The sequence below is a fragment of the Podarcis erhardii genome, assembly GCF_964252035.2.
Source record: "Podarcis erhardii genome assembly, chromosome: 5".
Taxonomy (NCBI): Eukaryota; Metazoa; Chordata; class Lepidosauria; order Squamata; family Lacertidae; genus Podarcis; species Podarcis erhardii.
In genome coordinates this window covers 45282524-45298842 of record NC_138509.1, presented here as the reverse complement: position 1 = coordinate 45298842, position 16319 = coordinate 45282524, and the positions used below count along the sequence as shown (strand labels likewise).

The following is a 16319-nucleotide window of genomic DNA, read 5'->3' as shown; positions in this document are numbered from 1 at the left end:
TTCAAAACAGTGCCCACTGTGGCAGCAGCCTCACCTTGCCTGGTGGCAAGGCCACCTCTGATGGGATGAAAGGAAAATTCCTATGTTTACACTCCGCAGAGACTTTTTGCCAGCACGAATTACACTGTGGGATTGGACCTGAACAGTTTGCCCTGAGCGAGAAACTGTAATTTTGCATGCCTTAGTCCAACACATGCACTAGGGAGGTCTGAGGTGTACAAAAAACCCCCACAGATTTGTGTCCAGGCATTGTGACCATGGTTAGGGTTGCCGTGTTCATCAGCCTGGGATCAGCTTCAGTTCTTAATAATTTCTTAAACGCATTCTCACAACAGTCAGATATTTGTTAGATTACAACTCCCATCATCCCTGACCATTGGCCATGCTGGCTGGGGCTGATGAGAGTTGTAGTCCAACAGCATCTGAAGAGCACCACGTTGGCTACCCCCGATGTAACCTAAGCAAGCTGACCTTGATAAGTCTCCCTCTTTCTCCCCCTCTTCTGAAGTGCCATTCATCTTCCCTTTCCTTCGTGGAATAAGCCCACTCCCTCCGTCCTAAACAGCAATTATATTTTTGAACAGGTTATTCACAACATGAAAATACTTAAGACTGCCTGACTTTGTTTTTAAAATGCAGCTCCACCTTCGACAAGGGTTGGTGCCCTGTAATTTACTCTGTATCCACGGCAGCTCGGAAGGAGCCCTTAGCAGTCGGAGTGAGTCAATGAACAAAAAAATCCTTTTAGTGTGCCTTGGCGTAACCAGCCCTCAAAAGAACCATGGTGTCCGTTGTGCTGGGAGCCAGGATATTTGTAAGGCTGAAATTATGCACAGTAATTGCCCTATCCAGCTAATTCAAGTCTGCAGCATATTACAAATTCCCAGCGTACAAATTTACTTAAACAGATAACATAATGGGTAGAGTTTCTAAACTAGACTTTATAGGTGTTTTAACATTTCCCCCGTGGAACCATAAAAATTAATAAAAGAAGAATGCCGTGGTTCTCTTCTAAGCACAGAAATCAGCATTAATGGAAAGGCTTCTATATTTAAAACCTGTATTTACAACAATTGCTGACCCCTGCCAGCCGCAAACCAGACCTTTCAGTAAACCCAGGAGCATTTCGCAATGCTACTGCCTCTAAATATAGACTGTTATTTAACACCAGCAGACTATGAACACAATCTTGGGCAAGCCCCACTGAAATGAATAGAAACTGTTTGAGATTACCACAGTGCCCTTTACCATTACTGCCATGGAGAGATTTCCTGGATGGACAATTTAGTTGGGCATTGGCCTTACTAGGTCACTTTGAATTCAGCAAGGCTCTGCCAAAAAAACCCCACCACCCTCTGAGCATCCCAATGACTGGTGCAACTAAGTCTCCATCCCCCCCCCAATGTCCTATGGTATGGTCTGAAGATACATGAGGTCACCTTGCTGAAAATGAGCAACTCTGGGTCTTGTTAGTGCCTGGATGGGAGACCACCTGAAAAACCACATGTATGCCGCATTGAGGTCCACAATGGAAGAAAGGTGGTGTATAAATGAAAGGAAGAAAAGGACCAGGCTCAGTGGTAGAACATCTGCTTTCCATGCAGAAGGTCTCAGGTTCAATCCCTAGCATCTCCATTGCCTGAAACCCTAGAGAACCACTGCCAGTTCCTGGAGACAGTGCTGAGCTAGATGGGCCATTGGTCTGACTCTGTATAGCTTCCTAAAAATAAATGAAAATTGCATGGAAGTGTTCTCTCATAGGGAAAGTGCTCCAAGCCTTTGGCCATTTTAATTGCCTTTTGATATACCTTTTCCAGTTCTGCAGTTTTTGAGACAAGGTAACCATGCCAGTACACAGTATTCCAAGCACAGCTCCACCCAATAAAGACATTACATTGCTAGCCTTTTTTCTCCCCAATCCTTTTCCTAACAATCCCTATTTGGAACTGACATTTTCCATTGCCTTCGCACGTTGATGAACATCAACTACAAATCTTGTAGGTGGAATATGCATGCAGATCTCCCTGGATTAGGAACAGTAGTGTTTAAAATAAAAGCAGTAAATTATTCAATGGTGTTTCAGATTTCCAAATGTTGTAGGTGTTTCACATTTAGGCCACAATCCTAGATACAGTAACTTAAGAGTAAGTCCCATTGAACTCAGTAGGTCATACTTCAGAGAACACATGTACAGAATTGCTCTGTCAATCAACTGCTAGCTGTCACCTCATTTTCCTCTCCTGGTCCTCTGCTCCTTCCTCAGACTCTTTTCCTTTGTCCCTTTTTTTAAAGGAACAACTTTGAACCCCGTATTTGATACCGAAAGGACACCCAGATGTACAATATTCATGCTAACTTTTCCTTGGTGACCTTGCAATAGCAGGCAGCTAGCCTACTACAACCAAAGGAAAATATACATTTCTTTAAGATAGCTAGATTCATTTCATGATTTGGCAGTAAAACTAGGAGGCCAGGGGAGGATAACACTTTAAAGCCACCTAATTTGTCTGCTTTAAGTTGGCTGTAACAGTGAGCGGTTTTACAGCTGAACACTTAACACTAAATAATGTCAATGTTCTGTCTAAGTGTTATCCACAGTTCTGTATGCATAAAACGGCCTGGGTTTAATCACAGTTCACAATGGGAAGGGGTAGTATTAATTACTGAGAAAGGCAAGGGTTTCAGCAAATGTCCAGTGCTTAAAGGATGCCTTCACACCTGAAAAAAGAGAAAAGCTTTGGGAAACCAGGCCCAGCTGATCCCAGTTACCCTGCCTGAATCTGATAATGTGGCTGTCCTATTCACCTCCTGATGCGATAGAAGAAGCCATTTTATCACACAAGCCTGTAGTTCCTGGGGAAGAGAGAACTGTGTCATTTGGAAAAACAGGCATAGACACTACGCTGCAAATTCTAGCTCAGTTGGTAGAGCAGGAGACCAGTGGCGTAGCGTGGGGGGTGCAGGGGGGGCCAGCCGCACCGGGTGCAACATCTGGGGGTTAGGGTTAGGGGCGCAAATCCATGGGTTAGGGGGCGCAAATTACTTGCCTTGCCCCGGGTGCTGACAACCCACGCTACGCCACTGCAGGAGACTCTTAATCTCATGGTGGTGGGTTTGAGCCCCAAGTTGGGCCAAAGATTCCTGCATTGCGGGGACGAGGTGATTCTTGTAGTCCCCTCCCACTCTACAATTCTATGGTTCTCTGGGAGGTAGCCAAAGACTCATGCCCATATGCTGCTACTCATGAAAATTTCTTATTGTTGAAAAGCTTCACCCCCAACACTCCCTATATGCAAAGTTCCAGTTACAGATAGGTAGCCGTGTTGGTCTGTCATGGTCAAAACAAAATAAAAAAATTCCTTCCAGTAGCACCTTAAAGACCAACTGAGTTAGTTCTAGGTATGAGCTTTCGTGTGCATGCACACTGTGTATCTGAAGAAGTGTGCATGCACACGAAAGCTCATACCTAGAACTAACTCAGTTGGTCTTTAAGGTGCTACTGGAAGGAATTTTTTTATTTTGTATATGCAAAGTATCACTGTTCTCATGCTGCTATTAGTGATCTTGGCTGGATCAGGAGCACTGGGGAAGAAGTTGTAGTCTCCTCCCCCAGTGCTCCTAGTGTACAAAAAACAACAACAACCTACTATCCCTACACTGCTTTAATATTTCCCCCACTACCCTCCTGATGGCTGATCAGCTGGGCAGTGGAGAAGGGTGGCCAGGTCTCCCCTGGGCTTAGTGGGCCGCACAGAGAACAGCTGAAGTTTGCATATGGCCCACAGTCCAATGATTGCCCAACTCAGCCTTAACAGTTAAGACGAAGCACTTTTACTTTGTATGTTTGAAACATACCATTCGTCTGGGGAGAATCTAATTGAGGAAACCTATGCAAGAGACTTAAGCCAACCTACCTATGTTACAATTCAGGTGTAACCAAGCACAGAAGCACATTGATTCCATGGAACAGTTTTCATGGAGACATCTTATTGTTGCCTTTTATTTCACTCCAGTAGCTATGACTAAAAATGACCAGAGCTTGAGTGTCAACAATCAGCAAGCTGTGTTTAAAAAACCAACACCTTTTAATTCCCCAGTCCGTAATTGACCACAACTGTTATCATTGCATATAATAAAGGTACTATAGGTTTAGTACTTTGGTTTTAACAATCCATTCTGGGATGAACCTGCCATTCAGGGTTCACCAAGGGAAGTAATCTCATTGAGCACCTTCATCCAATCTTAATTGCCCCTTCCAGGATACTATAAACCAGTGGTTCCTAAACATTTTCCCCAATGGACCACCTGAAAATTGCTGAGGTTCTTGAAGGACCACTTAATGGTTTTTCTGTTTGTTGAAACCATTGTAATACACTGTGCTATATGATTTTCATTGCTTCTTTTATTTCTTCTGTGTTGCATTTTACAGTCTTCCATAGAATTCAAATATTAATACAATAGAATATAACATAAGAAATAAGATAAACCATTAAAATCAGTGTGGATATTTAATGTGGTGGGTGTGTCATTGCTCGCCTTCAACCACAAATCCACAGACGTATCTCAAACCACCTGAATGAAGCTTCTCCATAGAACTCCTGCTATAAGTAGTTAGGGTTCAAACAGAACCCCCCCCCACCTTTATTTTTTAAAAAATCAATATTCCATAGGTTTTGCAAGGTAATATTTCTGCATAACCTTAGAAGTCCCCCAAATATTCTGAAACCTCTACCTTGGCTCCCAATAGATGGATACTTTGAAATGGAATGTCCAAAGTCGGGTGAATATTGACAATTTCAGATAAATTTTGTTCATGTCAAAAAACTCAGATATACACCCGAGTGAATGTTGACAGTCACCTAAATGAGATTGTCAGTACTCATTGGTGTATAGCTGACAAGTGAAGGCATACACAAGTGAGTTCAAACATTCACAGGCTTTGCCTGGGAGGGTCAACATGCACATGTGAATATAAATATTCTTGGCCAGTTACTGTAATCCAACAAACATGCATTCAAGCACGCACAATGAAATGGAACCTGCATTCTGCAAGCATAGGATATATGTTACTTGCTATCCAAAATCTGAAGAGGAAATGGAACTCCAACTTGCTCTGTGTTAGAAAACTGGCCTGTATTTGTAAAGTTAAATTTGTGCCCCCAAGTTTGACTGCTCAGTGTTAGAAAATACACAATCAGTCCTCTTCAGGCATTCTTCACACAATGAGGGAGCTATCGGGGTGCACCTGCTAGCCCCCAAACCCTGCACCCCATCCCTCTTACTGCCCTACAACCTCCCACACATTGAGGAGAAAATATCTGTAGAGGGGAGCCTGGTGTACCCAGGCAAGCAACTGGGTAAATTTGAACTCTACAAAGTTGGGGGTATGGCAACAAGGATATGATAAGGGGGCAGATTTAAAACATCTTTGTTCACAGGATTCTAGTGGCATGAGCAGTCTGTCTGCACGGAGTTTGTTTCCAGCCTTACCTAGCAATCCATGTGACTAAGCCTATATGTGTAGCACATTTTAGTTTTCTGGGTGCCCTTGGACATTTTGGGTAGGAACATAGGAAGCCGCCTTATACTGACTCTTCCTGGAGATGCTGGGGATTGAACCTGGGATCTTCTGCATGCAAAGCAGGTGCTGTACCACTGAGCCATGACTCCCTTTCTGTATACTTCCCATCTTCCATTTCTAGGAAGAGGTTGCCAAAGCTCTCCTTTTCAAATTTTGCTAGTAATCAGCATATCTTGGGCAGCCCTGTCTCCATTCCGCTGCACTTCATCTCCTCCCAAAACCTAGGCTATTCATCTCACTCTTGTAAATTAAATAATTTGCATAATTACATAAATTACATTGTCATTATGTTATTCCATCCCGTTTATTTCAGGGCAGAGGCAACATAATGCAAATGGTGAAGGACATACTCAATTATGTACCATTTATGAACTAAACGCAACAACAGCAAATGTTGATGGTATTTGCTGGAATGGTTTCTATTCCAGGGACAAATAAGAAAATGCTGGCAATTTCTGATTTTCTCAGTATTCTCTGATATCCCTACCCATGAGTGCAGCCATTTATTTTTGGTCCCCGTGACCATTTACCTCTATGGGGAAATGCAATAGCACAGCACTTGGGCTACTTTGACAGCTAGAGAAAAGCACTGAAGCTTCCACAGAGGTGCCTCCAGAAGAATGGAACAGACTGTGAGTTCAGAATATGCAAATGCACAGGAACACAGGAAGCTGCCTCATTCCAAGTCAGACCATTAGCTCAGTAACTGGCAGCAGCTCTCCAAGGTGTGAGGCAGGGGACCTCCACAGCACTGTCTAGAAATGCACACTGAATCCCACACAAGTCCTTCCAATATACAAGCCTTCCTTCCACCGAACCTATTCATTGTAGTAATGGCCACCTTGGTAATACATGTCCATTACAGAATCAAATTATTGCACATTTGCCTCACGTCAGAATATGAACGACAAACATATTCTTATGATTGTTAAGGGGACTGTGTCAAAAGAAGAAGAACTCCAGGTACTGGCTATTCACCATCAAATCAATTAACATCCATAGAGCAAAGTGCTTGGAGAGAGCCACTTGGAGTTTCAAGTCCTCTCTCCCCACCCCCAGTGCAGAATCAGCCATGGGACAGGAACGCAACCGTGCTACATCTCTTCCAGCTGTAGTACTGTGCAGCTTACAATAAGATCAAGCCCCCCACAGCACCTATGAGCCTTTCACTGTCCACCAGCAATGATAGCACATAATTCACTCTGTCTGGAGGAGCTTAGTAAATGTGTTTTCCAAGTGTTGGTGGGCTACGGTAAAGCTGGGAACTTAGTCATCTGACTCTTGGAAACTCCCGTTGACCCCACAGGGTGAAGGAACATAATTTAACTACCTACACATTGGCTGGACAAACAGAAACTGATGGTTAGCTCATCATCTAAGTTTTAACACAACGAAAGCAAATAATTCGAGAACTACAGCATCACCAACAAACCATTTGAGCAGGGGTGTCTAAACTTAAGCAAATTAACTTGCACTTGTTGTCACTGAGACAGTTGTCCAAGTTGAGTGCTACACTGCTACACTCTAGTGACTGTAATCACATGGAGGGGGAAGAGTCGGGGGTCAGACCCAACCAAGACAGCCAGGCTGGTTGGGGCTAGTAGAGTTGTAGTGCAAAAACATCAAGAATGTACCAAGTTTAGGGAAAAGGCTGTCGGACATCCTAAATGCCACATTGCATTTATTAATCACAAATGGAAAAGAGCCATATGTTCCCAGTTTCAGGATAGGCTACATATTGACATAGTCATGTACCATTGCTTTGCGAGCTATTATAATGTTAAAAACTCACTTTACAAGTTCCAGGAGACATAATGGTAAAACCACATGCTTTTAGAGCAAGCAATTCAACTTCCTGAAGAAATCAAGTTGATGAGAGCAATGAAAGACTTGCAAAGTACATCCTGGCATGAGAAGTAGAACATCATTTATCCGAACAACCCAAGGAACATCCAGAAAATAAGAAAAACAAATAGAAGGAGGCATCTGTTTTAAAGACTGTGCTGACACAGGCATAGGGACACGGGAATATATTCAAGTATTTGAGAGATTCAAATAACCTAGATTCAAATGCAGCGGTGAGTAAGGCACAAACCTACCATCCCAAAAATGCCTAATCTGCTGAATGAAAGCCTTCAAAGACACCATGCAGAAAATTCTACCTGACATAAGGCATCAAGTAAGCCTGAGGTAATTGCCTAGGCAATAATTCTACATGCTGATAGTTGTTCAGATCCAATAGGCATAATCTTTCACTCACAGGTCATTCCATTTACCGTAATCACACAATACACCTAATTGATACTGCACAGCAGAAATGAGAGTTTGCAAGCTCTGCTGCCTAGAAGAGGTCATACTGGAGCTAGCTGTGGGTTTTGTTCAACTTTTACACTGCTCTTCCCTTAAAAGTAAAAAGACAACATATCAGAGGAAACTTTACAGTCCAAGACAAGGATTATAGATAGCCATTGCACAACGCCTGCTCCTACTGTGGGCATCTGCGGAAGCATCTTCCTCTTTTATCATCATAATCAAAGTGGCTGTGGTGTCCATCTAACTTTCCTTTTTATTTTTTAGTGTGAGGTTAGAGAAAGAAGTATGAAAGAAGGTGCATTTTTCTATCTGCTGAAGGGGAGGGGTGGGTGCAGTATCTCTTCCATTATCAAAATATGAGCATCCATATCTTACACACACACACAATACCTTGGGTGGGGAAAGAATGAAGGGAACACTGGCTTGAAATAACAGGGCATATGGAAAAGGGAGAGCCAGTGCAGGTAGATTGCAGGGTCTGGGATGTTCAAATAAAGAGAGGAAGTCCTTGAGGTATTGCAGTCCTGAGCAGTTTAAGGCATTATAGGTCAAAGCCAGCACTTTGAATTGGGCCTGAATACTAATTGGCAGCCAGTGTAGTCAGGCCAGGATCAGTGTAATATGCTCAAACCATCTTGTCCCAGTGAGCAACTTGGCAGCTGAAGCTTCTGAACCATCTTTATAGGCAGTCCTACTTATAACAAGTCACCAACTGCCTGCACTGTGTGCCCCTTACTTGGCCTATCTCCCACACCGTATCTCCCCCTACCCTGAATCACTGTGATTTGGGGAGGGGGTTGCTCTCCACAGCTTCACTCTTCCCAGAGACATCCTACACCCTTTTGTTTAAAACAAAACAACCAACATTTGCAAAACGTTATTTGGACACCAATGGAAGCAGTTAGATAGCCATCCTGATTCAGTTCTGATCCTGTTATCCAATAATGCACATCTTCCCTATTGAAAGGCAAGTGTAGCTGAAGAAGCCTAAGTTTAGAGTTTGCAGTATACTAGTCTGAAACTCAGGACGGCTCTGATAACCCATGCAATGTACAGGGATAGGCTTGCTACAGGGAAGGATTTGCATTTTTTTTATTTTTATTTTTAATGAGGCTTGCTCTACAATCCAGCCCCATAAAGGTGAATACACAGCCTTCGGGCAACAACATTTTTTTAAGAAGTGGATAACGGGAATAAAGTTAATTAAATAGCAGAACACTGCTGGGGGGCGGGGGAGGCAAACAGCTTTGCTAGCTTTCACCAGATTTGCTGCTATTATGTTTAAAGGCTGAATGCATCTGTGTTGAGAACTACTTTGATGGAAAGGAGGCATGAATGATCAGCTTCTAAAGAATGATTTTACTTCTAAAGTAAAATTATATGTATTAAAAGCTGAGCTTGTTGCCAGTGGCTTAAAGATGCTATTGTGCTCATGATGCTCTCACAACCACATTCCACAAAATAGTTGAGACTGATACCATAGATGGGCCTACTTAGTCATCTTCATTAATTTCAAGGGTCTAATCTGAATATCACCCAGAATATTCAGATATAAATCTAAATCCTAAACACAAGTGGGCAGTCTACCAATTCCAGTATTTTAGATTTGCATGTTGGTTTTCATGATTAAAATGTGTCAGTGATTTCAAAGGGACTTAACTGGCATATAAATGCAAGTACTGTTGCTTCATGTTTTCTGGATTTAGTCTGGAGTCTTCCTCATGTTAACAGAAATAGCCCACCAATATACTTTGCAAAGAAGATCCACTACAGCTTGGTGCCCAAACTGTATGCATTACTAAAGGAGCCTAAATAGGAATAGGAAATGTGTCACTGATTGTTTATTTATTTGTAACTAGCAAAACACCCCCATTTTGACTGCTTAAACAATGACACCATATTGGTTTTGGCTTCAGGCTTGACAACAAACAAAAGCAGATTTCAGTCAACAAGAGAAAAACAAAATACAGTGGTACCTCGGGTTACATACTCTTCAGGTTACATACGCTTCAGGTTACAGACTCCGCTAACCCAGAAATAGTGCTTCAGGTTAAGAACTTTGCTTCAGGATAAGAACAGAAATCGGGCTCCGGCGGCGTGGCAGCAGCAGGAGGCCCCATTAGCTAAAGTGGTGCTTCAGGTTAAGAACAGTTTCAGGTTAAGAACAGACCTCTGGAACGAATTAAGTACTTAACCTGAGGTACCACTGTACAAACAGGAGCAAAGGAAGAAGAGCTGATGACTAAAGAGCAAATTCCATTGTCAGCAGACTAGGACTGTGTGCACATTACTGTTTATTCTGGCTCCAGTGTGCTCCCACCAATGGTGTCTGAAACTATGTAGGCATGGCATTAGCCACAATCTATATCTTGTATTTTCTTTAGAAATACTGCTGTTTGATGCCATTCCCCCTCAAACTAGCTTCCAGCCAATTTAAAAACCTAAGACACATTTACTTCACAGTTTAACTGAGGCTGTATGCATTTGAGACAGTTGTGCACGTGCTGATGACAGCTCCACAAACAGGAGTTTGGTACAGATAGGTAGCCGTGTTGGTCTGCCATAGTCAAAACAAAACAAATTCCTTCCAGTAGCACCTTAAAGACCAACTAAGTCAGTTCTTGGTATGAGCTTTCGTGTATCTGAAGAAGTGTGCATGCACACGAAAGCTCATACCAAGAACTGACTTAGTTGGTCTTTAAGGTGCTACTGGAAGGAATTTGTTTTGTTTAGGAGTTTGGTAGGGAGGATTGCCGACAATGGGAAACAAATCAAGTAATGCACATTTGGGGAAGACATTCCTGCACCTTCTCTTGTGTGTACACCTAGGTGACTTGCCGCTAACATGTACATAGCCTAGATCTGCCCATTAAATCCTTAGCTGGCAGGTGAAAGATGTGAAAGAAAAACAGCTTCTTTCAGAAGCTGAAATGGAAGCATGAAATTGGCCATAAAATCAGATACAAAATAATGCCCATACCAAAAGCCAAAACAATTTGATATCTTTTGCAGGCTACAATTGTATTAAATGAGCTGATATCTGCTCCTCTGCTTCCATTCTGATAGGCTCATTTTTTTCATCCCACCCCCCCATGGCTATTCAAGTAGCCCTATAATAACAGATGTAAGTTGCCATGAAAACGCTCACCATTTGTTAATTCTAAGCCTTGTCTCCACAGCCAATGACGGCCCTTCATTTCAAATTATATGTTAGAGCTGCTTCATATGTGTGGCCAGGAAACATGCAGCACAAGAAGGAATTAGCAGCCTCTTTGTTATTAGAAATATCTGATCCACAGTCTTCACAGCTCAAGATGAAAGGGAAGCGAAGAAGTGCTGAAATAAGCTGTGTTTGCCAACTGTAATATTATAGATAAGCAGATGGATCTTCCAGTCTTCTGGTTATTGAGCATTCATCCAGATATGCCTGCACAAAGCTTACATGGTTAGAAAATGTTTTTGTTGAGCATTCATTCTGATTCATTTGCTCAGAAGTTATCTGACAATGATATTAATCCTGATTTGTTTGTGTGAAAGTTATATGCTTTTCTGTGAATCAATTGATATTTATTTATTTATTTATTTATGAAATTTATACCCTGTCCTTCCTCCCAGAGGAACCAATGCACTTTTTAGTGCGTTTCTCTGTCGCTTTGCACAGAAACTGCTTTCCACAAAAACCACCACAAGTCTGTTGTAGGTTTTTTAAAGCAGATTTGTTTAAAGTGGTTTAAAGGACATTTTAATCCACTTTAGTTGCACGAAACTAAATATCCAGGATGCAGTATAATCCATCCCACAAAATGCTGGCAGTCCAGAGGAGATTTGTCCTGCCTTCATTGAATGCATTCTCTGAGACAGTATTGTAGCAAAAGGAACAGCCCCACCACATTTCTGTTTCTGGTCAGGTGTTACATAACACTGATATGTTTTGGATCATCACTATATAAGTACAGCTCTTGTCCACCTGCAACCTTTACTATGCTCCTTTTCGCCAGGAGCTGATCCATGGAGCTGAAGCATGTTTCAGACAGGGATAATGGCAAGTTGGATACTTTGGCAGTGTACCCTACATTTAAACCACATACTATACCTCCCTCTCCCCAAAATCCCAAGTACTGTAGTTTGCTCAGGATGCTGGGAATTGTAGTTCTGTGATTGGTAAACTGCAGTCACCCAGATTCTTTGTGGCAAGGTGCTTTAAACATAAGCTTTGCGGTCAGCCATGAACAAAGTTGATCTGAGCATTCAGACAGAAAGGAAGTGTGCATTCCTACTTGAATGCGTGAGAGCAGTAGGAAGGTAGTCTCAGCCCTGCTCAACTCAATCCTAATGGCCACTAGACTCAGCTCTGAAGATTCTGCACTGGAATTTTAGCATACAAGATCCTTACAGGAAATGAAGAGAGAATTAAATTGGCTTCTAGGCCTAGTAGAGTATCAGATATTCTCCACCACCAGTGCCTTCCCCATTTCTTACCCCAAGGCACAGAAACTTATATTTAGGGTAGAGGAGAATGAGAACAGGGGCACTGGTTGGAGCACCCAAGATCTTAGCAGAGCATCTTTTCTAGCTGGGGATCAGGGGTATGTCAACACTCCAAACTGGCAGCAATCTGCTGGGACAGAAAGCAAACCAAAGGATAATAGCCAAGTGCAAGAAGAAGAAGGAGTAGGGTGCAATACAAAATGTACAAAAGGCAAAACAATGTACTGAAGCTGCAGTCCAAGCATATGCAGTTGGGTGAGGGAGATATGACAAAAACAAGAAGACGCTAATAAGAATGATGTTCTTCTAGAATTTATGGCTTGCCCTGCTGTGCCAATACAGCAACCAACCCAGCCCACCTTAAGCATGTATTTGCGAGCACAAGACTCAAGATGGGTCTGAAAGAGTCAAAAGCTTTCAACTGAATGAATAAAAGTATGACATTATATGAGTAAAGCTGACATATCCTTCTGTGAAAACACCACCCTATGGTGAGACAAAATGGCCACCAGACTCAGCTCTGAAGATTCTGCATTGGAATTTTAGCGTACAAGATCCTTACAGGAAATGAAGAGAGAATTAAATTGGCTTCTAGGCCTAGTAGAGTATCAGATATTCTGTTCTCCAATTTGTATGGAGAAACAGACTCTTCAAACACAGCAAATCCAATTCAATTATGCTATATTAGATGCATTCCCGACTTGATTGTCAAGCTTGTGGTAATACCTTTAAATCTATCTGTTCTAGATTTATAGCCAAATCTCAATGTAGCATCTTGTTGATTTACTGTCACTTTAAATATTTAAAGGCTGCTGCAAATTATCTTTCAATGAACACATTCTAGGCCTTGCATCTCAGAATGTATTGAATAGGTGGGTATGCTCAGCAATTTAAAGGAGCTCTCTCCACTTAAGGAGTTTCTGAAGAATTCTAGATGGGAGTTATATCAAGTAGAACACAGCCCACCACAGGACTCTATGGAAGATTGAACATTAAATTATTTTTATAACAATAATATGAAAATATGTACCTATAATTAAATGCTAAATATTACATTTATAGTGTTATATTTCACAGCAAATATCTGCTCATAAATTCCAGTAGGTAAACCTGTATTAAATATTCTGTTATGGGTTTGCAGGAGCAATGATCCCCTAAAATTCCAGGGTGCCAGGCTATCTGTTTTGCCAGTTAACCCTGCAGGTTCTTTAAAGGATCTTTGGTAGCCAATATATGAGGGGAAAGATATTTTTATTTGAACAGAATAGGAAAACCTCCTCAAACAGCAACAACAAAAACACTAAAACACTAAACCTTCTTACAACAAGAAATAACCCCAAAGAAACAATTCCCCCTACCAGACTTTCATCCACACCTTCCTCAGGAGCTTGGCTTAGAGAGGTACCATCAAAGAACAAAGGTAAGCGATGAGAGTCAATATTCTGTCAAAAGGGAAGCATTTAGCATCCAACAAGTCTCAGCAAAGTCTGCCCTGGCTTGGTCATGTACACAGAATATTATTAATAGTAACAGCAGCAACAACAACAGTGTTATTATTTGTACCCCACCCATCTGATTGGGTTGCCCATCTGGAAAATGGCAGGATCCCCAAGGAAGTGTTCTATGGGGAGCTGGATTCAGGCACTAGGCCTGTTGGTAGACCAAGTCTGTGTTACAAAGATGTCTGCAAACATGATGTGAAGGCTGGAAACATTAACCTTGTAACTGCAGGGCCTGGAGACAGACAGACAGGTTGTGTATCCATAGCAGTGACCAGAGGAGGAGTGGCTACTGGGAGGAGTGCAGAGAGAAGAAACGCCATGGTGCAACTGCAGCATCACAACCAGATGCCTTCATCAGCCTCACCTGCAACATTGGTTACAGCCACAGTAGACACAATAACTCTCCAACTGTTAAGTTGTGGGTGAACATATCAGACGACACAGCGATTCTTCAAACAGCTCTTGTTTATTCACAGGCCAGAACAGAACTGAACTGAAGGGTTCAGTCAGCCTGCTTATATAGAGCTCCAGTACAACGTAACTGTAACAATTTTCTAAAACTATCCAATCACTGAATGTCACTTTCAATCCCTTATTTGCATAACTATCTACAGTATCCCCCTGCTGGCCCAGGGTGAGAACTTCAGTACATAACACCAACAGTTTGACTTTACCCTCAAAGATCCACTCTTCCATTCTCTCCTGAGACAGATGTATAGGAGAGGCTGCACTGAGAGGCTGGGGGCCATGACTGGCTGCTACTTTGGATCCAAGCTTGCTGAAGCTGTAAGAGGAGCAATGAGAGATGCTTCTGGGGTGTAATGTTCTGCAGCCCCTCCATTGAAACACAAATGTTGCTGAGTGCCTGGATCCTGATGGAATTTTGCTACTGCTCAGCAGAGATTGGGGTGGTATGTAACAATTTTTTTAAATAAAAAATACTCCCTCAAGAAATACACTATAAATATTGCTATAATAAATATACTATATATTCCCACACTAACTCATTCCCCATTTTTCTTTTCTGTCCCCAGCTTGAATTCTTCCTTCGCAGTCCCACCTTGAACATTCAATGACCTGATGCCGTATGACAATACTTAACTACCCACAAATCATTTCCTGCCCCTGCTATAATTGCATGATAGATAACACCCACTTTTCTACATTAATTTTGTCATGATGCAGCCCTTTTAATCTATCTAATTCTTAAAGGACTAGCCTCTTGCACAAGTGGACTTGGATATGTCCGTAGCTTACAGACACATTGTTGAGGATCGTATTTCACCATCTGGGACAGCTTATTGGCTTCTGAAAGTGCCCATTAAGAGGTGGCAGTTTTCAAAGTCTGCTAACATGTTTTGAGAAAATAAAAAGGCTTGCTGAATAAAACCTTACATCCACCTAGTCCAGCTCTCTCATTTCTGATAACACTTGGAAAAAGTTTAAAGGCTTTTTGGCAGCAGCTTTCCCCTATTGTTTCTTTCAGCATCTGGTATTCAAAAGTATAGGTGGGCTCTGTGACAAAATGTTGTGGTTTATCCTCATCTTCTAATAGGAGTGGTCCTGTTTAGGGTTCCAGCCAGCCACAGTCTCTTTTTAAAAATAAAAATAAAATAATATTTATTAAAAATTTCAAGAATTACAAAAAGCAAAAGTAAAAACAATAACAATAACACCAAGCAAAAACAAAACAACACATCACAACAAGAGAAAAGAAAAAAACACACACACAACTAATCTTCCCAACTTATTTTTCATTCGCTTATTTCCTTGACCTCCTCACACCTCCCTTTTTTGTATTCTAATTCAATTATCTATTTCTATATAAAAACTTTAAATTTTCCAATCTTCTTCTATCAACTCCTCTCCCTGGTTTTGAGGCTCTTAACTCTTTTCCATATCCCTTCTGCAGATCTTCTTCATATCCTTTAATGCTTGGGAGCAAGTCTCGAGAGAGCTCCATCCTACCATCCTAACATTACTTTTATTCCTTCTGGACAGTTCAACCAAATTTCCATAGTTGAAGCTAGGGTCTGTACAGTGTTTCAGGACATATTTCAAGATTCCTCCAGATCCAAAGGCCCCCAAAACTTCAATCTCCTTCAAATCCAAGTCCATATCCCAAAAGTCAATTAATCCCTGGATAAAGAGATCTTTCCAACTTTCCTTCTTCAGTCCAAGCCGGGATCCAATCCTCAAAATCTGGCTTTTTCTAAATTCAATCATAGAAGGCCTCGATTTATAGTCCTCAATTTGCTTCTGTAGAACTAAGGATCCCGCTTGTGTTATTTTAGGTTCAAAAACAACAACTTTCTCCTTTTCCTCCACCATTTGTTCTGCCAGGGTAGGTTCCTGTGCCAGGTCCTGAATTATTTCTGTGTTAGTACTCGCTTGTCCCATATTAGTCACTTTCTGTTCCAAATTATCCATTTTAA

General features: G+C 41.7%; 1 long non-coding RNA gene across 2 annotated transcripts in view; it reads right to left on the bottom strand.

Annotated features, from left to right (window-relative positions):
- Positions 1-16319, bottom strand: part of LOC309342857 — a 176985-nt gene that overhangs the window by 32481 nt on the left and 128185 nt on the right. The window lies entirely within an intron of this gene.